This window comes from Adelges cooleyi, unplaced genomic scaffold (assembly GCF_023614345.1).
Source record: "Adelges cooleyi isolate 19-005CV unplaced genomic scaffold, UGA_ACOO_1.1 ACOO_flye_CR_arks_rails_tigmint_CR_PRNA_25, whole genome shotgun sequence".
NCBI classification, from domain to species: domain Eukaryota; kingdom Metazoa; phylum Arthropoda; class Insecta; order Hemiptera; family Adelgidae; genus Adelges; species Adelges cooleyi.
In genome coordinates this window covers 382,168-407,580 of record NW_026095915.1, presented here as the reverse complement: position 1 = coordinate 407,580, position 25,413 = coordinate 382,168, and the positions used below count along the sequence as shown (strand labels likewise).

Sequence of the window (25,413 nt, the reverse complement as noted above, 5' to 3'; positions counted from 1 at the left end):
CCTGGGTGTTGTATACTTAACTGTAGAAGAATACAACTCAACTTTAGGATTAATAAAAGGCGTTTATTATGAAACGCTATAACAGCAATGACAAGTAATTACTTTCAATATTAGCGTACGCCGTGAACAGTCTCCACTGCGTACACATTAATTAGTGTTATCTGAATGACCATATTATAAATATAACAATATAACAATATACAGTATAACAATATACAACACCTCTCCCCTTACATTTAAATTCAAATTATTTACAATTATTTATAAGACATTTTAATCATGATTGAGAAGGTGTGCGAATAAAATGAACATAGATACAACTAAAAACAATGCTATCTCTTTGTATAGTAATTTACACATAATTTATACCTAAGAATAACAAGGCTCGTGCTTATAACTAATTTAAACAAAAAAATAACGATAATCGTCTTATTTTCTAAAATCTAACGACTTATAGCGATCAGGCGATCTCCTGACTCTAACCGGGCGAGAATGTCCAGTCGAGCTAGTCATAATTCCCCCGTCTACGTCATCCTCGACCACCTCCTGATCTTGTACCTCCCTTGGTTCGAACGAACTATCATGACCTTCGTCTTCGGGTACCCCCAGGTCTCTATTTGGTATTTTAATGGTTTGGTCTATGTGTCGCTTCCACGTGCCCGCCTCGGTATCTACCTCGAACGCGTGTTTACCCATGGTGTTTGATACTGTCCCCATTGACCACTTGTTATCCCCCCTTCGGTAATCACGCACGGCCACTGTGTCTCCCTGCCTAATTTCGAGCTGCCGTTTGCCGTGACGTTTCACTTGGGAATTCTGGTGATCACTAACCACGTCCTTTGTACTCGGGATTAAGGTATCGAATTGTGTTCGAATATTACGACCTAGTAATAATTTCGCCGGTGTCTGGCGTGTGGCCGAGTGCGGTGTATTGCGATAAAATAATAGACCTTTTTGCAATAGTGTAGTACTGGTGGTTTTTTTTTCTTAAAAAAAAGTTTAACTAATTTGACCCCTGATTCGGCTGATCCGTTCGTTTGTGGATGGAACGGGGCCCCTACCAAATGCTTAATGCCGCCGTTGGCGCAAAACGTACTGAATTCCGTTCCTGTGAAACACTTAGCTCCATCGGAAGTAATAATCTTAGGGACTCCAAAACGTGCAAAAAGTTCTTGCATTTTTAAAATGACAATTGTCGCCGTACATGCGCTTACCTCGAACACTTCGAGCCATTTCGAAGTCGCGCCTACTATGACTAAAAAAAATTTATTTTTGTAAGGTCCTAAAAAGTCTACATGTAGGCGCGTCCACACGTGTTCCGGCCACTTCCATGGCGTTAGCACTGCCTTCGGCGTTGCGGGTCTAACCTGCATACAACTTTCGCAATTGCGTGCCATATTCTCGATGTCGCTGTCGATCTTAGGCCACCAAAAATAAGAACGCGCGATCGCCTTCATACAACTCATCCCCGCATGCGTAGAGTGCAATTCTGCTAATAGGGTCACCCGAAATTTACTTGGTATAATTACCCTGTACCCCCACATCAAACAGTCCTGTTCGGTCGAGATTTCGTGACAACGCGTGTAATACGGTTTGAGCAGCTCGTTTTTATCCGCGTGTATGGGCCACTCACCAATGTTGATAGCCTTAATTATCTGAGATAAGGTTTTATCCACTCGTGTTTGTGTTTTTATTTTGACCCAATTAACGTTAAACGGGCAATCGTCATAAATAAAATTAAGACACCGCGGCGTCGTTAATTCTTTATCTGCCGTGCCTATTCTAATGCGCGATAAGTAATCCACCGCGTTTTTCTCAGATTTAACGTACGAAATGTCATAATCGAATGCTGTTAGTACATAAGCCCACCTTTGGAGTCTATTTGCCGCGTAAACCGGTATACCTTTCTTTTCCCCAAAAATGTGGTAGAGCGGTTTGTGATCGGTAACTAGGGTAAATCTGCGTGCGTACAAGTAGTCGTAAAACTTTTGAACGCCGTATATAATCGCTAATCCCTCTTTTTCGATTTGCGGGTATTTACGTTCCGCTTCTGACAACACACGCGAAGCATAAGCTACTGGTTTTTCAGCGTTGCCGTATACCTGTGAGATTAACGCGCCGACCGCAATCGAACTTGCGTCCACCATTAATTTAATTGGTACCGACGGATCGTAGTGGTCAAGTACGGGTTTAGACGACAATATTGATTTGATATTATCAAACGCGTCGCCCGCTTCTTTGGACCAAGACCATTTTGCCCCCGCTTTTAAAAGGTCGTACAATGGTTTTAGAACCCGTGCCGCGTTTTTAAAGAATTTAGTATAATATGTTACCAACCCGAGGAAGCTTTTTAATTCGGACCGGTTCTGAGGCGCCGCTGCCTCCTTAATCGCGGTTGCGTGTTTATCTAAGGTATGCAAACCTTGTCTGTCTATTTTATGACCTAGATATTCCACCGCTGTCTGCAAAAAACTACACTTACGCTCTCTTACTTTTAGCCCTGCTGAGCCGAGTGCTTTTAAAAGTTGGTCCAAACGTGCATTATGTTCAGGCACCGTTTTACCCGATACAATGATAACATCAATGAACACTTCCACTCCCTCTATTTTTTTTGTGATACTTTCAATTGCTTTCTGAAATTCACCCGCCGATGATTTTAAACCGAACGGAACGCGTGTGTACCTAAATAAACCTTTAATCGTATTTATGGTCGTTAACGCGCGTGAATTATCGTCGAGTACCAACTGCTGATAAGCGTCCTTCAAGTCTATTTTAGAAAAATATCTCGTGCCCGCTATTCTGGCGTAAAGGTGTTCTATCTTAGGCAGGGGATATTCCGTACTGACTAACACGGGATTTATGGTAATTTTAAGTCTCCGCACAGCCTGACACTACCGTCCCCTTTCAATATTGGAACTACGGGAGTTGCCCATTCACTGTGGTCGACGGGTATCAGAGCGTTGATAGACAACAGTCGATCTATCTCGGTCTCAACTTTTCCCCTTAATGCTAAAGGAACTGGACGATGTTTAAAAAACTTTGGCGTGATCCCCGGTTTTACTTTTAGTGATATTTTGTATCCATTAAAAGTCCCCAGCTCCTCACTGAACACGTTTGGATACTTTTTTAAAACCGTTTCAACGCTATCCTCTGCGCCGGTAAAATTACACTTTAAGTTTAACACGTTATTAATACCGAGCGTTGATAAATCATTTCTACCGAGTAACGGTGGTCCCCCGTTTTGAACAATATACACCCATTTGTCGGCTGTTTTATTGTTATACGTGACGGTGAGCGCGACTTTACCTATCGGTGTGATTCTATTGCCGACGTAATCTGACAACTCGACGTCGTTAGTGACAATAACCTTCGGACCTATTAATGATTTAAACATCGATTCCGAAATAATACTGTGCACAGAACCGGTATCAATTTCAAAGGTTATAGGTTTACCTTCGACAGCTAAATTAATTCGATACGGGGCTACTTTAAGCTTATCGTGGGAAATATCATTAAGTGCAAAAAAAGAATCGATTAAATCTACGCAAGAATCGTGATCGCCTGACCGCTCCTTTACCGTTAAAAACTTATTTTGCGCCTTATACTTAGTACCTTTATTTTGTGTACCCCTAGCTTTGCACATAGGGGCCAAATGACCTACTACCCCGCACCCATTACAAGAATAATTTTTAAACCTGCATGATCCGGTGTCGTGGTTGGAACGGCCGCATACTTGGCGCTTCCCTTTCCCGTTGGCTTGGTTACTCGTGGCCGCATTCTGGTGATGTCCACTTGACCGCTTAACTCCATTTCGCTTCGGTGTCGTGTATACTTGACTCCCTTTCTGTTTGGTGAAGTGGAGCGCACTGGTCGTTTCCCTTGACCACTCTTTACTCGCGTTGATGTTTGCCTCCTTCGTGGTCGCCACCTCCATCAGCTTAACCAGCGTGGTTGATGCTACTGACGCATCCTCTTCCAGTAATCGATCCTGGATCTTGCCGGATCCCATTCCAACAACGAATACGTCCCGCACTACTACCTCCAGCTCTAGCCCAAAACCGCATTTAGACGCAAGTTCGCGTACGCGAGCGCCCCACTGGACCACACTTTCATCGTGGTTTTTACGAGCTAGGTAAAACTGGTGGCGGGCGGCAAAATACGATTTTTTTGCCTCATAGTGATTTTGCAGTATGACCGATAACGACTCAAAAGTCTTACCGTCGGGGTCGTCGGGCAAACACAGACTGAACAGAATTTTATGCACTTCCTCCGAAATCGAGGATAGCAAAATTGCCCTCTTCTTACTCTCCTCCGTGATGCCGTTGGCGGCGAAAAAGTTCTTTAGCCGAGCGAAATATATCTTTACATTCGTCTCTTGATCGAAAATTCCCGGAGTGCCGATGACTTGCGAGTAGATGGTCCTTACTGACGCCGATGATGCTCCGTCGTTGCGTGATGATTGTGTCATGTTAAACGAGTTCGGTTTTTTTTTTTTTTTTTTTATATATTTTTTACTAACAATATGTATATAAAATATGTTATATACTAGCAAAGAACAAAAAAAAAATTTTAAATCTTCGTCGCCAATTTGTTGTATACTTAACTGTAGAAGAATACAACTCAACTTTAGGATTAATAAAAGACGTTTATTATGAAACGCTATAACAGCAATGACAAGTAATTATTTTCAATACTAATTACTAATTAATGCGTACACATTAATTAGTGTTATCTGAATAACCATATTATAAATATAACAATATAACAATATACAACACTGGGCATGCTATTATGCTACAATTAATTAAATAATAACGAAACCTTTTTCCAGTATGACGATGGTTGTGACATGTTGCAGTGTGTAAAACACAATAGCAGTGAAAGGGTTTAAGATACATTTTTGTTGTTAATTGTACACATTTCTTTTATAACCAAGATTTTTTTTTGTTATCACATAATTATTATTACTTATTGCCCAGTTATCTGCATTTATCATGACTGTAAGTACATGCACCAATCCATCTAGAACAAATAAAAAAAGGTTTGACTTATAGAAAAGTGCCAAATAAAATCAAAATAAATATAAAAATCATTAGAAAAAATTACACCATACATTAAGCAACTACCCTTATTGGGATAATTAGCCAATTCCTAGAGTCAGGTGAGCTCATAGTAAAAATGCATGGGCGGCCTCCTCTTAAATATAAAAATAAACTTATATTTTCTTTACAAATAATTTGACACTTAGGCAATCATTATAATACAATTATATATTAGCACATTGGTTATGATCTTACTTTCTATATGATCATCTTTATAGTTTGAAGCTTTCAAGATTTGTAAGTCTGTAATAAATGTTTTAAAAAAAAAGTATGTATAAAATTAGTAAAATTTAAAAACTCACAAAGTTAGTCTATATGATTATAAAATATAGCTTACTTGAAATTTCAACCAACTCTATATATTTCACTGAAAAGAATAGTTCAATATTAATTTTTTTTAGTGTTTCATCTACCTTGTGTACTTAAGTATAAATAAAATACTTACTTATACTTATATCTGCCAAAACATTTACGCAGATTAATGACATTAAAACATAGGACATTTTCATTTTTATCTAAAAGAATTAATAAACATAAATGCAATTTATATAAGGCTCGGGTCTTTCGGAATGGTCGAGATGAAAATGTTTTGGTTTTAAAATTGTTTAAATGTATTGTTTTTTTTTTTGTAGTTAACTTTTAAGAATATGTTTTACGCTAAATTTCCCATTTGCAAAACTTGACTAAGCTATGTTTTCATAAACCATTTGTATTAGTCCAACTAAATTTAATACAGTAGGCTCCACTTTTTTGACTCACGGTTAATATACTCGTAATATATTATAATATATTACAGGGTGATCGAATTGGTTGATGACACTATTTTTTTTGGAAAATATAAAATGTTTGAAAATTATTTTTTCCTATAATTTAGGTGCTTGTATTTTTTATTATAGTTTTCAATAATTATAGAATTTTTTTGATTTGTCTCTTATACGTATAAGAAGATGGACTTCGTTTTTTCCATATGAGAACATAATATGGTTTTTATTCCATAGAAATGTAGTAAAAAAATTACATAAGGTGGATCACTGGGTATAATGTTTATTCAAAGTATGTGTGATATGGTTGAACACTTTTATCATAAACAAAGCAGCAAGAAACTACGAAAAACATTCTACTTCTAAGTACATTTTGATTGTCCATATTTCGGCAATACAGATAAGTAAAAAAATATTTTCCAGCGCATCGTTGTTAGTTTATTTACAAAGCTGTTTTTTAGCATCGATACTGAGCTAGTACTCCTGTTATGTGTGTTTTTTTTTTTTAATCTACAAAAACAATTACATGTTTTACTATGGCCCGATTTACTTTAGGTATCCAAAATTATATATGATTTGGTAACTTTGGTGGGTCAAAAGGGGAAATAGTCAACTTCTTCACCCCCAGAACCATAAAAAACCTAAAAATAAATTGTCGGTCAATTTTAACTTTCTATAACATAGCGAAAAATAATATAATCGAGTCAAAATTGTAATATAATGTTTATCTGACCATGCTCCTATTTACAAATATATTTACTATACTCCCCTGTAGGATTAAATTTCTTGAAAATGGTAAATAAAATATTCAATATCAATTTCGGTTTGAGAGCATATTTACCAGTGCCGTATTTCCCAGTAAACACTATAAGCTAGTGCTTAGGGCGGCAATTTCTCAAGGGCGGCAAATAATTTTTAATATTACAATATTTTACTATATATAACTAGAGCTGAAAGAAATGCAACTATTTATAAAATGTTCTTAGACTAACGGGATTGTAGTAATATTTATTGTTAGGGTGATTTTCAATTTCAAAATCGTAGTCTATCGCCCTATTATAGCATTGCTGCACTATTTATAAATTTTCCGTTGTCATGTTGTTTTTATACGACTTGACAACAGACAAGTGAATACGACGATCGTAAAATAAGTTAATGGTAATAAATTAGAAAAATATAACATGGGTTGACCGTTGACGATTGTGGGTTTATCTGTATCTAATCATGAAATCAGTTTTTATTTTTAAGTCTATACAATATGCCTATTTCTATAAGTGTGTATACTGGGAAATGGCACTGTGTCTATATCACAAAATATTATATTTAATAAAAACCCAATCATTAGTCGTTGCAATCGCGAACGAGCTCATGTGGCATGTTCTATAGTATTATAGTAACGTACGTGTTCGGTGTTAATTTTTTTAGTGCAGATGAAGTTCACACTCCTAATTTGTATGAATATTTGATTTTTTTTATTTTGATTTGTGACTTTTTCAATAAAACTAGTAAAATGAGTGACGGTTGATCACGTTTGAGTGGCTATAAGTATAAAAAAATCGCGGAAGAAAAAAAAATTAAACTAAATAACTTAGTGCGAAAAACCCCAAAAATAGATACTTTTTTTAAACCAAACACTATTTTAAATGAAGTTGACACTACACAAAAAACGCTCGCTAGTTGTTCAAACTCGGGTACCAGTACTACGGACATCACTTATATTCAAAACGTCACATCCTCAGAAAGTTTTTCAAATAATAATATTGAGAAAGATGATGTACCAATAGTCGATTTAATCAGCGAGGATCCTGCAGAATGGGTAATTAATGATTTGGCAATTGATCGCTTATTACTAAAAGAAATAAAACAAAATATTGACTATGATTTATCGCCAACAAAAGTAAAGTTTGGGAATAAAACGCGATACTTAAAAAACAGTGTATTTTATCGGAAACTTTTAAATGGAGAACAACAGCTTCGAAAATTTTTAATTTATTCTCGTAGTAAAAATGCATTGTTTTGTATTCCCTGTCGAATGTTTGGAGGTTCTACCAAACTTGCTACAGAAGGTTTAACGGACTGGAGAAATGTTATTAAGGTTGTAAAACAACATGAAGTCTCTAACGAACATACTAACTGTCAATTAGTATTTTTACGTAGGAGTAATAATATTGGGAGAATATATAGTGATCTCTGTGTTCAAATAACCAATGAAATAGATTATTGGAAAAATGTGTTGAAACGGGATATTGCTGTTATAAAAAAACTGGGAAGTCGCGGTCTTCCATTTAGAGGTTCCATGGAAAAATTTGGAAGCCAAAATAATGGTAATTTTATGATGTGTTTAGAATTAATATCTGAATTTGACCCTTTTCTAAGCAATCATATAGTTCAACATGGAAACCCGGGTAGTGGCCATACATCTTACCTTTCTTCTACGACATGTGTTGAAATAATTACATTAATGACAACACAAGTTACTAATGTAATTATAAAAGAAATTAAAAGTGCAAAATATGTTTCGATTGTGATAGACTCAACTCCTGATATCAGCCACACAGACCAGTTAGCATACGTTATTCGTTACGTTAGAGATGACGGTTTTCCTGTCGAACGCTTCATGTGTTTTTTACCAAATGTTGGGCATAAGTCTGAAGCACTTGAAATGGCTGTAATGTCTTTTTTAACTAAAAATGATATTGATACAAACAATTGTAGAGGCCAGTCGTACGAAAACGCCGCCAATATATCTGGAATTTACTCGGGTTTACAGGCAAGGATAGTAAAAAAAAACCCTTACGCGTATTACGTACCATGTGCTGCTCACTCGCTAAACTTGGTTGGGACTTGTAGAGCTGAATGCGTGAAAGAAGGTTTATCGTTTTTTAACACTATTCAACATCTTTATTCTTTTTTTTCTGCATCTACTAAACGATGGGATATTTTAAAGTCTAGCCTAACGCTCGGTAAAAAAGTTGTCAAAAAAGCAGACGGAACTCGGTGGTCTGCTTGGCATGAAGCTTGTGACAGCTTATATCAAAACTATGACGGTGTTATGAGAAGTTTAAGTTTATTAGAAGAAGATGATTTTGAAAAGGCGACGACGCGTTGTGAAACAGCTGGCTTAAGACGTCAGCTTGACCGTTTTGAAACAGTTTTTATGACTGTATTTTGGAATGCTATTTTGGAGCGTTTTAATAGCACAAGTAAAGAGCTTCAAAAAGTAAACACAGATTTGGGAAAAGTAGTCGAACTCTATAAATCTTTAATTACCTTCATAACATCTATTCGAAATGATGAATGTTTTAATGAATATGTAATTTTGACAAAAAAAATAAAGAGTGAAGAGTACGAGTTTGATAAAGTAAGGACTAAAAAATGCAAACTTCAAGCAGGCGAGACAAGAGAAAATGAAGTCCATATGACTGGAAGTGATAAATTAAGAATAGAAACATATTTTTCCATACTGGATCGTGTGAAGAGTGAAATTGAAAAGAGATGCGCTGCTTATATTAATACATTTGGCAAATATGACTTTTTGACTAATTTAATACTACTTTCACATGAAGAAATAACTCAAAAAGCTAATAAGCTTCAAGAATTTTATAACGTTGATTTAGAAAAATCATTTGCTTGTGAATGTGTTCATTTTCGAGCATATCTTCAAAGTATAAATAAAAATATTGATGGAGTTAACGAGTTATCAATACTCTTACGCGGTAATAATTTATATACAGTTTTTCCTAATGTAGATATTGCTCTACGTATGCTTTTATGTATGGCAATAACTAACTGTTCAGCCGAGAGTTCCTTTTCTACGTTAAAACGCATAAAAAATTATTTGAGAGCAAGTATGGAAGGAGATAAACTAAATTCACTGAGTTTATTGACAATTGAAACTGAACTAGTGAACAAAATGGACTTCGATGTCATAGTAGATGATTATGCGACTCAAAAGTCGCGCAGAAAGCCGATGAGTACTAGGCACTAACTATTTCATTTTGAATATAATTTAAAAAATAATTATTTAAGCATTTTTTACTACCATATTTTTTATCATTATGTTTTATATCATATTTTTTATAATTAAGTTTTTCATATGAACGTATGTAAACATTTTTATAACAGCTGTATATTTTTATTTTACATCAATAAAATTTTAAGTAATAAAGGAAACAACTATATTTGTATGCTTTAATAACATTTAGACTAGAAAAATATTTATATTAAAAGGCGGCAATTTGTTTAGGGCTTAAAGCGGCACAATGGTTAAATCCGGCACTGATATTTACAACTTTTGAATTCTTACTTATGACCTTGATGTATAATGAAATACGACAAGTGGATTATATGTAATCGAATGTCTATTATGCGAATAAATAAGAAAATTAGAAAAAAATATTGAAAATGTACAATTTTAATACTTTTGAAGTTTTGAGAACAATACTTACTTAAACAATATCAACGATAGTTAAACCGACTGCTTCAAGGTTTTTATGACGACTTTTCGAATAGAATCTGCTATGTCGACCAATACAGTGCAATGTAAATATGTTTTTTTAAATTGTTTATGCGAATTTATTAACATAAGCAACATAAATTTATTTTGATGACAAACATATTTACGTTATTTATAGGAGTTAAAATTTTTGCTAACCTGTTATTTAATTTACCAAAACAAAAGCAATCGTAGAGGCGGTGAGGCATATTAAACATGGTGAGTATTAGGTATGAATCATTTTATTTTCAATACATATATTTTATAAACGTGTTATTTGATTTTATAGGTTTCTCGGATAAAAAAACAGTACTAAACATTTATATTATATAGGGTGATTCACTTATCGTGTACCACTCAACATCTCACTGGGTTTAATTATTAATTGCATTTTTTTTTCCAAAATGTTTTTATAATGTGATCTCAATTCTTCAAAAAATGTTTTGGTTTTACCCCCTCTCAAATTATATGACTTAAAGATTTAATATATATTACCAAAAAAAAAAATATATATAAATATATAGCAACCTATTTTGTAATCAATTAATTATAATGTATTGATTAGTCATCCGTACCTACCTAAATATTAACTATTTTTGTAAGCGTTGCATAAGTATTTTAAGTTGTGTTGAAAATTTTGATTTTAAATTATAATAATAATAATCTTTATTTGCTAGTAGTAGAAATGTTACAAGGTAGATTAAATAGATAATGAAATTACTAGCTTTGCTCGACACTGAGGTAGAACCTTTTATCGTAGAGCAGAGATACGTATCAAGATGTTAAATAATTATGTAAAATAACAACAACAAAAATACAATTAAACTAGGCAATATGATTATAACAAACTGAAAAAAAGTAATCATAATAATAATAATAAAAAGTAATAAACTGTTTTGGAGTATAGAGGGTATACAATAAGAATAATAATAGTATAATAACCAATATATAAAAATTTTGAAATAAGACATTTTCACAAATTATCATAGAACCAATTTTTTACTCTTTCACTGTAACTTTGGTGGGTCAAAAGTAAAAAAAGTCAACTTCTTGAACCACAGAACCAAAATAACCTACAAAAAGAATTGGCAGTTTTGCAACTTTCAACTTTAACTTTCTATAGCTTAATAAAAAACTGTCGAATTAAGTCAAAACTGTAATAAAATGTTTAGCAGGCACATCCCTATACACCAATATCCTTAAATCAAAATTACAATAATTCTACACTCCCCCACAGGATTTATTTTCTTAAAAATGGTATTTGATTTTTAAATTGATTTAAAATAAAAAAATATAATGAAACATGGATTCATAAAATTAATATACCAAATATAAAATATAGTTTTATTCATTATTCTTAGACAAACATATTCAAAATTCATCTATCTCTGTTTGAAAGCATACCAACAACGTTTGAAGTCTTGTAGTATTAATTACTTATGGATTTGATGTATACTAACCAGTTATTTAATTCACAAAAACAAAATCTGTCGTAGAGGCGGTGGGGCATATTAGACACGGGGTTTATGAGGTACTAATCCTAATTTTCAATACATTTTTTAAATTAACGTTTTATAAGCGTTAATTTTAAAGTGATTTTATCCTAGAGGACTAGTACTGTGGAGTATAGGCATAATGGAATCAAACCATAGATAGCACAGAGAGGTCACAAGTCAACAGATTGCTTTGATGCTTTTTTGCAAATACAGCACCTCATTTAATTACTTTTAACTTTGCTGGTTTACAATGTACTTGGTTTGGACTTTACTGGCTTGAAAATACTAATTACTGATTCGCATCGAAGCGTTTATTCGAAAGTGATTTTATCCCTCTCAAATATAATAATTCCTGTAAACCTGTGACCTCCCCCCCCCACAATGCCGCTGCTAACACTTCTATAGTTATATCAAATAATGGACAAAATATAAATTTTAAATGATTTTAAAATACAACTGGGAGTTGTTATATTTTAGAATGGTGGCTTTGGTTTTTATGGACAACATTACTGTAATTAATGACTACAGCACAAAATATAATAATCAGATCTTACTAATTTAAAATCAATGTTTCAGGAAATTCATATATCCTAAATCAGTAAAGATTTTATTTGTATTTTTTTGTTTAATATTTCAAGATGTTTATGAAAAAATAGTAGTATTATGTTCGTATTTATAATAAGTAATAAATGCAAATTTAATAACAAATTTTTAATTATTGTACCATCAAGGTTCTAAAATGCGAGAAAAATAATTGTAAAAACATTTAGGTATTTGTATTGTACATTTTTAATTTCAATCATAACATCTTTTACAATTCCGCACAAAGTCTAGAGATACATTTATTAGAGCATTTGTTTATTTGGTTTGTGTTAAATTTCTTTAGGTTTTAACAAAATAAGAATTGTCAAATTTTACAACAAATTTGTATTGTTTTATTTAGGTTTTTTTATTTAAAGTAAGATATTGTCTTTTTCGATTGAGGCAGTGTTATTGTTATTGCATTTTTTTTATAAAAAGCAAGCTGTTTTCCACAACGACTGTTGTAATTCCAACAAATATTAGCTAAGTTCCTGTAGGTTTTACAAACTTTGAATATTATAGGAATCTTCGAGGTTTTACAAAAACAATTTGTGTTGTTTTATTATTTATTTTTTTATCGAAAACGAGGTGTTTTTCTTAACATATTTTGTTTTGCAGTTGTTTTTGTATTTGAATGTTTGACCTATTTTATTTCTTACACAGTAGATCGACAACATCATAATGTTTCTATAATCATCTATATATATTATTTTTAAAGATTTGAGTAATCGAATAGTTGTATAATAATATACATTTTAATTAGATTGTAATTTCTACTTTTATCCTGATCCAATTTAAGGAAAATAACCTAAAGATAGAAAATAAAATTATAGAAATTTTATCACTTTTATTTATAATAATTCTTGTAGACCTGTGACCTCTCCGTTTCCTCATTGCTTTGATTACATTATGCCATTACTCTATTGTACTAGTCCTCTCAGATTTAAAAATTCCTGTAAACCTGTAACCTCTCCGTCCCCAATATGCCCCGACCCAACTATGCTCCGTCCCCACTATGCACCGACCCCACTGTACTGGTTTTTTATTTGTGAATATCCGTTATTCTTCTCTAAAACCTAAAAATAAAATCTAAATGAACGTTTTTTTATTAATGTACTCTATAAGGTATTGATGTAAGAGGACTAATCTAATGAAATACTACTACTAGGTAATACTCACTCACATATAATACTTTCTTATTGTGTTTGGACTATACTGGTTTGACCCTACTATCCACAGATTCACATTGTAGCGTTTATGTTATTCTATCAATTATACATTGTAAGTCTTTGTGTTTTTTCTCTATAACATAAATATAAAATCTAAACTAACGTGTATTAAATTTTTGATATTATTCTCAAAATGTAATTGATATTAGCGGACAAATCTAATGAAATTTTTTTGTTTTTAATGACAATGATTTAACAATGACTTAAATTCCACAATTCATCAAACTATGATATTTTTAAACTTTCTTAAACATAAGCCCAAAAATTTATTTTAAAATAAACGGTTGAACTGTAAAAGTACCGATGTTTCCTTAGGACCATTCGATTGAACACAAAAAGTCACACATTATTTCCAAATTTGTGACGAACAAACTATATTTAATAAAAAAAAAAATGAATTTTGTCAAGTGTTGATACTTTAGAGATTATGGCTTTGCATGGTTTTGCAGTAGTTTTTGTATTTGAATGTTTGACCTATTTTATTTCTTAGATCGACAACATCATAATGTTTCTATAATCATCTATATATATTATTTTTAATGATTTGAGTAATCGAATAGTTGTATAATAATATACATTTCGAATTAGATTGTAATTTCTACTTTTATCCTGATCCAATTTAAGGAAAATAACCTAAAGATAGAAAATAAAATTATAGAAATAGTAGGAAAAAAAATTGTAAATTATCAAGTAGAAAAACAAATCGTTAACAATTTGTAAAACATAAGGTTGAAATAAACTTTATAACGCAAGTTGAATGCATATTATATTAATAATTAAAGTTATAAGGGTTCTGCGTGCATTGTATGACTAAAAGGGTGAAATAACATTATTTACACTGTTATGTTATGTGATAGTACAGGGGTGATTAGCTTATCTTAAACCACTCAATATATTACTGGGTTTTATAAGAAATTATATTTTTTCTTTACATAATGTTTTTATGCATTGGGGTCTCAATTTTTCCATACTTTTTTTTTTGTTTTAACCCCCTTCCAGCTCACGTTTTTCTGATAACAACTTTTCAAATTTAACGCATATATTTCATAAACTTTTCAAATTGAGAATAATGTACTAAAATTTCAAAATTTCAAACTAAGTTCAATTTTTTGTGGATTATTTTTAGGTGTATTTTGCCCGGGGATACATTCAGCGTTATAGCAACGTTGTACGTTTATTTACAAAGCTGTTTTTTAGTATCGACGCCGAGCTAGTATTCCCATAATTTTTGTTTTTTTTTGTATCTACGAAAACGATTACATGTTTTACTATGGCCCGATTTGTGGGGTTTATTTTTATGAGTTTCAATTTTCTGTGGATAATTTTTAGGTGATATTTTGCCCAAGGATACATTCAGCGTTATAGCAACGTTGTTAGTTTATTTACAAAGCTGTTTTTTAGCATCGGTACCGAGCTGGTATTCCTATGATGTGTGTTTTTTTTTGTATCTACAAAAACGATTACATGTTTTACTATGGCCCGATTTGTGGGGTTCATTTTTATGAGTTTCAATTTTCTGTGGATAATTTTTAGGTGATATTTTGCCCAAGGATACATTCAGCGTTATAGCAACGTTGTTAGTTTATTTACAAAGCTGTTTTTTAGCATCGGTACCGAGCTGGTATTCCTATGATGTGTGTTTTTTTTTATCTACAAAACGATATGTGATTTTGTAACTTTGGTGGTTCAAAAGTAAAAAAAGTCAACTTCTTGAACCCCAGAACCGAAATAACCTACAAAAAGAATTGGCGGTTTTGCAACTTTCAACTTTAACTTTCTATAACTTAATAAAAAACTGTCGAATTAAGTCAAAACTGCAATAGAATGTTTAGCAGGCACTTCCCTATACACCAATATCCTCAAATCAAAATTTAAATTATTCTACATTCTCCCACAGGATTTATTTTCTTAAAAATGGTATTTGATTTTTAAATTGATTTAAAATAAAAAAAAATATAATGAAACATGAATTCATATAATTAATAAACCAAATATAAAATATAGTTTTAAGAACGGAGAGGTCACAGGTTTACAGGAATTATTATAAATAAAAGTGATAAAATTGAATAAAATCACTTTCAAATAAACGCTTTGATGCTCATTTGTAAATACAGAAACTTAATTTAAAACTTTCTAACTTTTCTGGTTTATTCTGTACTGGCTTGAAAATACTAACTACCGATTTGCATCAAAACGTTTTTTCGAATGTGATTTTATCACTTTCAGATTTAAAAATTCTTGTAAAACTGTAACCTTCCCGTCCCCATAATTCCCCTACCCAACTATGCTCCGTCCCCACTATGCCCCGACCTCACTGTACTGTTTTTTTCATTTAAATTGTATAGGTACTTATTATAACTACCGAACATAATACTACCACATTTTTTAAATCATCTTGAAATAATTAACAAAAAATTACAAATAAAATCTGTACTGATTTAGGAAATATGTATTTTTTCAAACAGTGATTCAAAGTTAGTAGGATCCGGTTATAATATTCTGTGCTGTAGTCACTAATCACAGTAATATTGTCTATAAGAACCAGTTAAAATGAATTGTAATTTATATTTTGTCTATTTTTGGATATAACTATGAATTTTGAATATGTTTGTCTAAGAATAATGAATAAAACTATATTTTATATTTGGTATATTTGTGGTGAGCGCTGATTTGAGGATATTGGTGTATAGGGATATGCCTGCTAATCATTCTATTACAGTTTTGACTCAATTCGATAGTTTTTCGCTATGTTATAGAAAGTTAAATATTGACCGACAATTTATTTTTAGGTTTTTGTGGTTCTGGGGTGAAGAAGTTGGCTTTTTCCCTTTTTGAGTTACCAATCACATGTAATTTTGGATACCTAAAGTAAATCGGGCCATAGTAAAACATGTAATCGTTTTTGTAGATACAAAAAAAAACAAACATTATGGGAATACTAGCTCGGCGTCGATGCTAAAAAACAGCTTTGTAAATAAACGTACAACGTTGCTATAACGCTGAATGTATCCCCGGGCAAAATACACCTAAAAATAATCCACAAAAAATTAAACTTCAGAAAAATTTTAGTACATTATTCTCAATTTGAAAAGTTTATGAAATATATGCGTTCAATTTTAAAAGTTGTTGTCAGAAAAACGTGAGCTGGAAGGGGGTTAAAACAAAAAAAAAGTAAGGAAAAATTTAGACCCCATTGCATAAAAACACTACGTAAAGAATAAATATAATTTCTTATTTAACTCAGTAAGATAAGTTAATCACCCCTGTATTATCACATAACATAACAATATAAATAATGTTATTTCACCCTTTTAGTCATACAAATGCATGCAGAACCCTTATAACTTTAAATATTAATATAATATGCATTCAACTTGCGTTATAAAGTTTATTTTAACCTTATGTTAATACAAATTGTTAACGATTTGTTTTCCTACATGATAATTTACAATTTTTTTTCCTACTATTTCTATAATTTTATTTTCTATCTTTAGGTTATTTTCCTTAAATTGGATCAGGATAAAAGTAGAAATTACAATCTAATTCGAAATGTATATTATTATACAACTATTCGATTACTCAAATCTTTAAAAATAATATATATAAATGATTATAGAAACATTATGATGTTGTCGATCTAAGAAATAAAATAGGTCAAACATTCATATACAAATACTACTGCAAAACCATGCAAAGCCATAATCTCTAAAGTATCAACACTTGACAAAATTCATTTTTTTTTTATTAAATATAGTTTGTTCGTCACAAATTTGGAAATAATGTGTGACCTTTTGTGTTCAATCGAATGGTCCTAAGGAAACATCGGTACTTTTCTCAATACCGTAAAAATAAATTCTAAATTAACGTTTATAATTTTTAGCTTAAGCCATTTATTGTATTTTCTTTTTTATGTTACACATTATGTGTATTTTATTATTGTATCATACTCGTCCTATTTTATTGTACTTTGTATGCGTTATTTTCAAAATAAAACATAAATACAAATATATTAACACTTTTATTTAATAACCAGGTTATATACAAATTATAGGTTCTATTAATGCCCCTGATATTCTAATCACCATATCTTTTTACGTTTCCTCCCACTCTACTTGTACTCATTAGGGCGTTACATTTTAAAGTATAAAAATAAATACGAATATATTAATAAATATTATATTTTTAAACCAGTTTTTGATACTTATATTTATGCAGGTATTGAAATTTTAGCATTAATTAATTAGAACTGTAATGGATAAATATAACAAACTGGTTTAACTATATAATTTGTACAAAATCTTTTCGGGTTTCTTCCTACTTATTTAATACTAATATCCTATTCCAAGTTCTTGCTCTCACTCCCTCCATTGGCCACAACCATTATATCCATAGAAAAGTCTGAACAATCAAGAACTTAGATTTCAAAAAAAATTTCCTATAGTGAATATTGTTTTGTATCTATAAATTTAAATCATAATTACCCAGACAACAAAAAAATTCAAAACTCCTGAATATATTAAAGTCGATTTTCACTATTCAAAGAGCTACCCATCAATTAAAGTATTTAAAGTTCAACCATTTATTTTAAAATACATTTTTGGGCTTATGTTTAAGAAAGTTTAAAAATATCATAGTTTGATGAGAATTGTGGAATTTAAGTTATTGTTAAATCATTGTCATTAAAAACAAAAAAATTTCATTAGATTTGTCCGCTAATATCAATTACATTTTGAGCATAATATCAAAAATTTACTACACGTTAGTTTAGATTTGATATTTATGTTATAGAGAAAAAACACGAACACTTACAAAGTATAATATTTGTACGATATTCAATTGATAGAATAACATAAACGCTACAATGTGAATCTGTGGATAGTAGGGTCAAACCAGTATAGTCCAAACACAATAAGAAAGTATTATATGTGAGTGAGTATTACCTAGTTGTAGTATTTCATTAGATTGGTCCTCTTACATCAATACCTTATAGAGTACATTATTAAAAAAACGTTCATTTAGATTTTATTTTTATGTTTTAGAGAAGAATAACGGATATTCACAGATAAAAAACCAGTACAGTGGGGTCGGTGCATAGTAGGGACGGAACATAGTTGGGTCGGGGCATATTGGGGACGGGGAGGTCACAGGTTTACAGAAATTTTTAAATCTGAAAGTGATAAAATCACTTTCAAAAAAACGCTTCGATGCAAATCGGTAGTTAGTATTTTCAAGCCAGTACATCCCAAACCAAGCACAGTATAAACCAGCAAAGTTAGAAAGTTTTAAATGAAGGTTCTGTATTTACAAATGAGCATCAAAGCGTTAATTTGAAAGTGATTTTATCCGAGAGGACTAGTACAATAGAGTATTAGCATAATGTAATCAAAGCAATGAGGAAACGGAGAGATCACAGGTATACAAGAATTATTATAAATAAAAGTGATAAAATTGAATAAAATCGCTTTCAAATAAACGCTTTGATGCTCATTTGTAAATACAGAACCTTCATTTAAAACTTTCTAACTTTGCTGGTTTATACTGTGCTTGGTTTGGACTATACTGGCTTGAAAATACTAACTACCGATTTGCATCGAAGCGTTTTTTTGAAAGTGATTTTATCACATCAAATAATTATTTCTTATACATTTCAACTCGATCCGACTCTTTTTCTCGAAATTATAGCCAGTAAAAGTTCTAACTAAAAAACTCGTACGGTTTTTTTTTTGTTTTTTCAACTTTCGTCTGTGAAGAATTTAACTTTTTCAACTTTTATCCCCCCCCCCCAAAGTACCAACTAGATGAAATTTGCGATTTATAGAGTTGCTACACGCAGGAATTGGTTCAGTATTAAAAAAGTTACAGTGTATACAGATAAAAAAAAACACACATCAGAGTAAAACCAATACCTTCTCGCTTTGCATCGAAGCTAAAAATACATATGTCAATATACAAATATCAACAAAAACATTGTACCTAATGACAATTATGTGCTTAAAAATATTTTGTTGTATTAGGGTAGACACGATAAGGTTGATCGCCATAATATCAATAATAATTCGCAACAAATGTGTTTAAAATCGTGAACAAACGCGTTTATTTTATCATTTATTTATTTTATTTTACATATGACAATCGGCTAATAATTATAATGATAATAATGGGAATACTAATGATAATGAAACTACATAATAATAACAATAAATAAGCATATCTCAAATAAACTAATTTAGTTCAATATGCAAACTTTATTTATTTATTTAAATATAATTTTAAAATAAATAAACGATTGATATCTAGTATTATTCGCTACTTAACTCAAGCGGAGTACTGATATCCTCGCGTAGTTGTACATTTAGTTTTTTTTGTTTAGAGGCATTTACTTGCATATATACGCCAAAAAATCTAGATAGTTTGTATTTTACAACACCCCCTTTTAGTACTACCATACATTCATCATCATATGACTTTAAAAAATAAGACGTGTTTGAAGAAGTTTTAAGACTAACCCACATTGCTATCAAAGTACAAATCCTATTAGCAGATTTCTCCTTGTCTAGTTTCTCCTTGTTGATTTCAGCTAAAAAATCAAAAAGCAGTTGTTAAAAATAACCAAATTTAACTTATATGCCACTATATTCCTTTCAGTGCAAGACACAATTACTAAACGTAAATAAAACAAGTTATACAAACATATTTAGTATGTATAATAGTAAAAATCTCAGCTTTCTGAAAAAAATTATAATTTTTTTTTGTTTATTATTTACTCTCAATAAAAATGAGTTTATAATTTATAAATATGTTTTTTTTGTTGCCCAAAATTTAAGAATTTTCTTTAGAAAGCTGAAAAATTGTACATTAAATGTGTAAACAGAAAACTTCTTGTCAACCGAGATAATATCAGCTAAAAAAACAGAATACAGTTGCTAAAAATTGCCAAAATTAACAATTATTAGCCACTATTTTTTTTATTTGTGCAATTGATGTTTATTAATTTGACAAAATTATTAAACGTAAATGAAATAAGTAATACAATTATATAAAACATGTATAATTGTAAAAAATCTCAGTATTCAAAAAAATATATGCTTTTTTTTTTGTATTAATAGTTATTTAAAACGAGTTTAAAATCATGCTGTAAAAATAAATGTTATCAAAAAAATAAATAATATTAAATCTTTTTATTTATAATCACCTAATTTTTTGGTAAGCACATTTATAATAGCATTTCCAGTAAGACCTCTTCTCGCCTTTCCAAGTTCGGTCAATTTTGAAGTTTCAGTATCTGCATAAGTGTATAAAAAGCTGGTTTGAAAATATAATTTTTAATAATATATTCGTATGTATTTTGATTTTTTTAATTTAACACCCTAATAAGTAAAAACAGAGTGGGAAGGAACGCAAACAATTATGGTAATTATTAGTTTCGGTACCTGCATAAATATTTATATGAAAAACTGGTTTGAAAAGATTAATAGTTTCGTAATTATTTGTTTTATTTTTAAAATTTAATGTCCTAATAAGTACAAACAGAGGGAAGGAACGAACAAAAATTTGATAACTGGAATATCAGGATGAAGCCTAAAATTGATGGAACCTAGAAGGGGTGAACAAATAAAATAGAGATAAGATTTTAGCAAAAAGGCGCGTATGCTGAAAATGTATTATGTATTCGTTCAATTTTTATCTGGTTCTAAGTTTGGTAAGGTTGCAAAAATTACTATTTCATTCTAGAACCCTTAAAACAAGTCTCCCCAACTTATAGTAAATTGTTATGTGAACAATATAATAATATATAAAGCAAATTTTATCTTTCAAATAAGTCATAAGTTCTGATTAATACTAACTAGTAGCATAGTAAATTCGATTGTATTCGTCATCATGCATAGTACTACCTGTAACATCATTTTCTGTAACAAATAAATTATATAGTTAGTCAAACCGTGATGTTGTATGTATCCATAGCAGTAACTCTAAAAATGAGAATCATTTGGCCAATTAATGAATGCAAAATATAATATTAACACAAAACCTATGTCTTTTAAAGCCTTTTTAGCTACCGCGTTTAAGTGATCTCTAAAATATAGAGAAGGCGTACATAAGGTGTTAAGATCATTAATAGAAAAAACTCGATGGAGTTGAATACCATGAAGAAAGAAGTCGTGCAGTAGCGGAATACGGTTCCAGGAAAATGACAAAATATGACATTTTTCAACATACAGTGTCAGACCGTTGAGATGAGCCAAATACAGAAAAAACCTAAGTTCAATATGTAGTAGGCAACCATCCACTGATACAATACTAAAAAAATGTTGATGTCGTAATAGAAGGATCAGAAACCGCTTCTTGAGCATAAGTGTATTCTTAAAAATTGATACACGCCGTTCAAAATAATACCCGAAATATAATAGTGGTAAAAGGTTATTAAGGCTCCCCAACTAAAATTTAACTTTTTAGTTATTATTGTGTGAACAAAAGAAATTGATAAGCAAATTGTATCTTTCAAACAAGCAATACTATATATTTACTATCATCTTTGTAAATGCTTTTGTTTTCATCAGCATGCGCAGGAGTACCTGTAAAACAAATATTAAAACATTTTTTAGTTAACTAAACCCGGTCTATTGTATTTATTCATCTCAGTTTCAATTAATCAATGCCAAATATAGTGTTGATTTTAAGTCGATAAGGCCCCCTCCGCTCAAGAAATAAATTAAAATATACGTGTATTACTGTTACACAAAAAAATTTAATTATCTCTAAAAAAAACCCACAAATTATCAATATAGTACAAATAAATTGATTATGTAAAAAGTAATACTTTAAAATTGTATGTTTATATTTACAACAAAGTTTGCTCGTAACAATTTTTCTCGCATTATTAAATGTGGTACATTTCGAAATTCCATCACCTGCACAAATTTATATATAAACTGGTTTATAATACAGTATTTAATAATATAATCGTATTTATGTTTTATTTTGATATTTAAATCACTAATACGCATTTTTTTCACAAATGTACAAAAATATCGCATACAAAGTATAATATAGAAGTGCAATAATCAGTCAAACAATAATATCTTAAACAATGAACAAAAAACTATACAGTATAGTTCAAATTATAGTATTAGCATTAAGCCGATGGCTCTTAAGGTCCTGATAGCTACAGCATTTATACACAAAATATAGCGAAGGTATGTACTACGAAGCACATAAACCACGTAGAAGAGAATTATAGCTCCTAAAAATTTTCATAATAACCAAGGAGATGAGCCCAGTCAAGAAATCAAATAACTTCAGCTTGTAGGTTTCAATAATCCGCGGAAAAAGCAATTACTAATGAAAATATATATCATGTCGTCTGCAAAAAAAAAAGAACTTCTTGTTTTTGCAAAAGTCCCTCTAATGAGCTAACAAAATAAAGAGGACTAAGGTGGTCCCATTGATAGACGCTTGAGGAGATAGTAGAAGGTTCAGAAACCGCTCTGTTCGCTTTAGTGCATTCTTTCCTATCGGAAAGGTAAGATGTGAGGGGTTTCCAATGTCAATTATTAGCGTAGAGTACAATGATAAATGAAGCGTTATTAGTGCTATGAGTACTATGATTCAACCAGCTCTTGGTAGTATATCAAACAACAAGAACTAGTATCGTATTTTGTCTGTCGAGTCATAAGTATTTGCTAACATAAAACGTCAACAATCTATTACGTTAAAAATGGTATTTTGTGGCAAAATGTTAAAAATTGATAAACGCTGTTCCAAAAATTACTCTAAATATAATAGTTGTTAAAATTATTATAACAGTAAGTCTCCCCAACTAAACTTTACTAAATTTTTTGTAATTAACTTTGTAATTACTTTTAGTTGTATCAGCAGGCATAGGAATTTCTGTAACATACATTTTAAAAAAATACCGTTTTAAACCCTTTTATTACATTGATCCATAACAGTTACTAAAAAAGGAGATAACTTTGACCAAACAATAAATTATGTGCTTTTAAAATTTACATAATTGTCAATAATGTGTAAAAAAATAATGTGGAAAGAAAATTTGATCGTTCAATCAAATCATAAGTTCTTTATACTACTAATGAATAACTTTGTAAATACTTTGTTTTTCATCATTAGCCGCCGGAATACCTGTAAAAATAATTTTAAAAATAATTTAGTTATTTAAACTCGGTTTGTTTATTTATCCATAACAGTTTCAATTAATTAATGCTAAACATAGTATTAATATTAACTGTTGAATAACTTTGTAATTACTTTTGGGTTTATCAGCACGGATACCTGAAACAAGAATATAATACAGCTACGTAAACCCAGTTGTTATATTAATTTATAACAGTCATTCGAAAAATAAAATTACTTTGACTAATAAGTCAATGCAAAATGTTTTATTATCATAAAATTAATCTCTAGCAAGTAGTAACGTTTGAAATAATACTTTCTTCACAATGAATTTAATAATAATCAAATTTGTTATGTGTATTAATTCTCTCTTTTACAAAATTTCTTGTGACCTATTATTCCTTGATGAACCTAATTATATTCAGTACACTTCGAAATCGTTAAAGATGTGTTTGAAAAACCTAAGATATGTAACAATCTAATATTTTTGTAGTTTTTGTTTACATTTACGTTTTAAGGGGCTTTTTGGCCTTAGAAAGTTGTTTATTAAAAAACTGATAATTTTATAATCACCTATTATGTTAAAAATATCCTGTTGCATTTTATATTTTTCTGTCATTATGGAATCTAAATTTGAAAATAAAACCAATATTTTACAATATATAATTATTTGTATTATATTAAAGTGTTAATTGATTACGTTCTAGAGAGTCATAGGTTTTAGTATCTGCATGTTCTGAAATTAAAGCGAAAAATGTATATACTTTTTGATTATCAAGCGACTGTGTGAAAATATGTTAAAAAAAGTATTACCCGGTACAATGAACATTTGATTTAAATATTCTGAAAAAAGCAATAAAAAAATTGTTGTAATGAATTTAATACTCTATTCTATCATAATCTAGGGTAGAAAAGCTAAGAAAAAATAATATGTGTGTTAGAAATTCGAAATAAAATGGCTAGCTCTATAATATTAAGTTATATAGAATAAGACTATTATCACTGAACATTAGCCTTAACCCTTTCACTGTCCTAGACGTGCTACTATTCTACAATCAATCAATTAATTACGAAACCTTTTTCAGTATGGCGATAGTTGTGACATGTAGCAGTGGGTAAAGCACAATGGCAGTGAAAGGGTCAAAGATATATTTTTGTTGTTAACTGTACACATTTCTATAGGTACATTTCTTCTTTAAACAAGAATTTTAATATCACATAATTATTATTACGCGTTCTATAGTAATCTTTATCTATCATGACTGTAAGTACATGCTCCAATCCATCTAAAACAATCAAATACAAGTTCGACCTTTAGAAAAGTTCCAAATAAAATTAAAATTAATAAAAAAAAATCATTAGAAAAAATTACCCCTGTTAAGTAAATAATCAATTTTTAGAGTCAAGTGTGCTCTTAGTAAATTATAGTAACTTTTAGTAAAGGCTCGTGCCCCCATGCGACAGTGCACAGATCCAATCAAAAATATAAAACTACCACATTTTGAAGATGCCACTCCGCCCATGTATTAAAAAGTTTTGTGCTGGCAATTTTTTACAAAATCTTAAATTAAAGTTAATGTTAAGTTTCATAACTTTCAGGTGATAAAGGTAACTTTT

General features: G+C 30.6%; 1 protein-coding gene and 1 long non-coding RNA gene across 2 annotated transcripts in view; both read right to left on the bottom strand.

Moving 5' to 3' along the window:
• Positions 1 to 25,413, bottom strand: part of LOC126837486 (uncharacterized) — a 162,886-nt gene that overhangs the window by 71,097 nt on the left and 66,376 nt on the right. The gene's annotated exons all lie outside the window — the stretch shown is intronic.
• The window catches only part of LOC126837538 (uncharacterized), a 41,796-nt gene continuing 40,752 nt past the window's right edge, over positions 24,370 to 25,413 (bottom strand). The window contains exons 5-6 of the long non-coding RNA XR_007685532.1: positions 24,497 to 24,532; positions 24,370 to 24,423 (exon numbers count right to left, since the gene is read on the bottom strand). This is a non-coding gene — a long non-coding RNA (uncharacterized LOC126837538). The remainder of the gene's footprint in view (positions 24,424 to 24,496; positions 24,533 to 25,413) is intronic.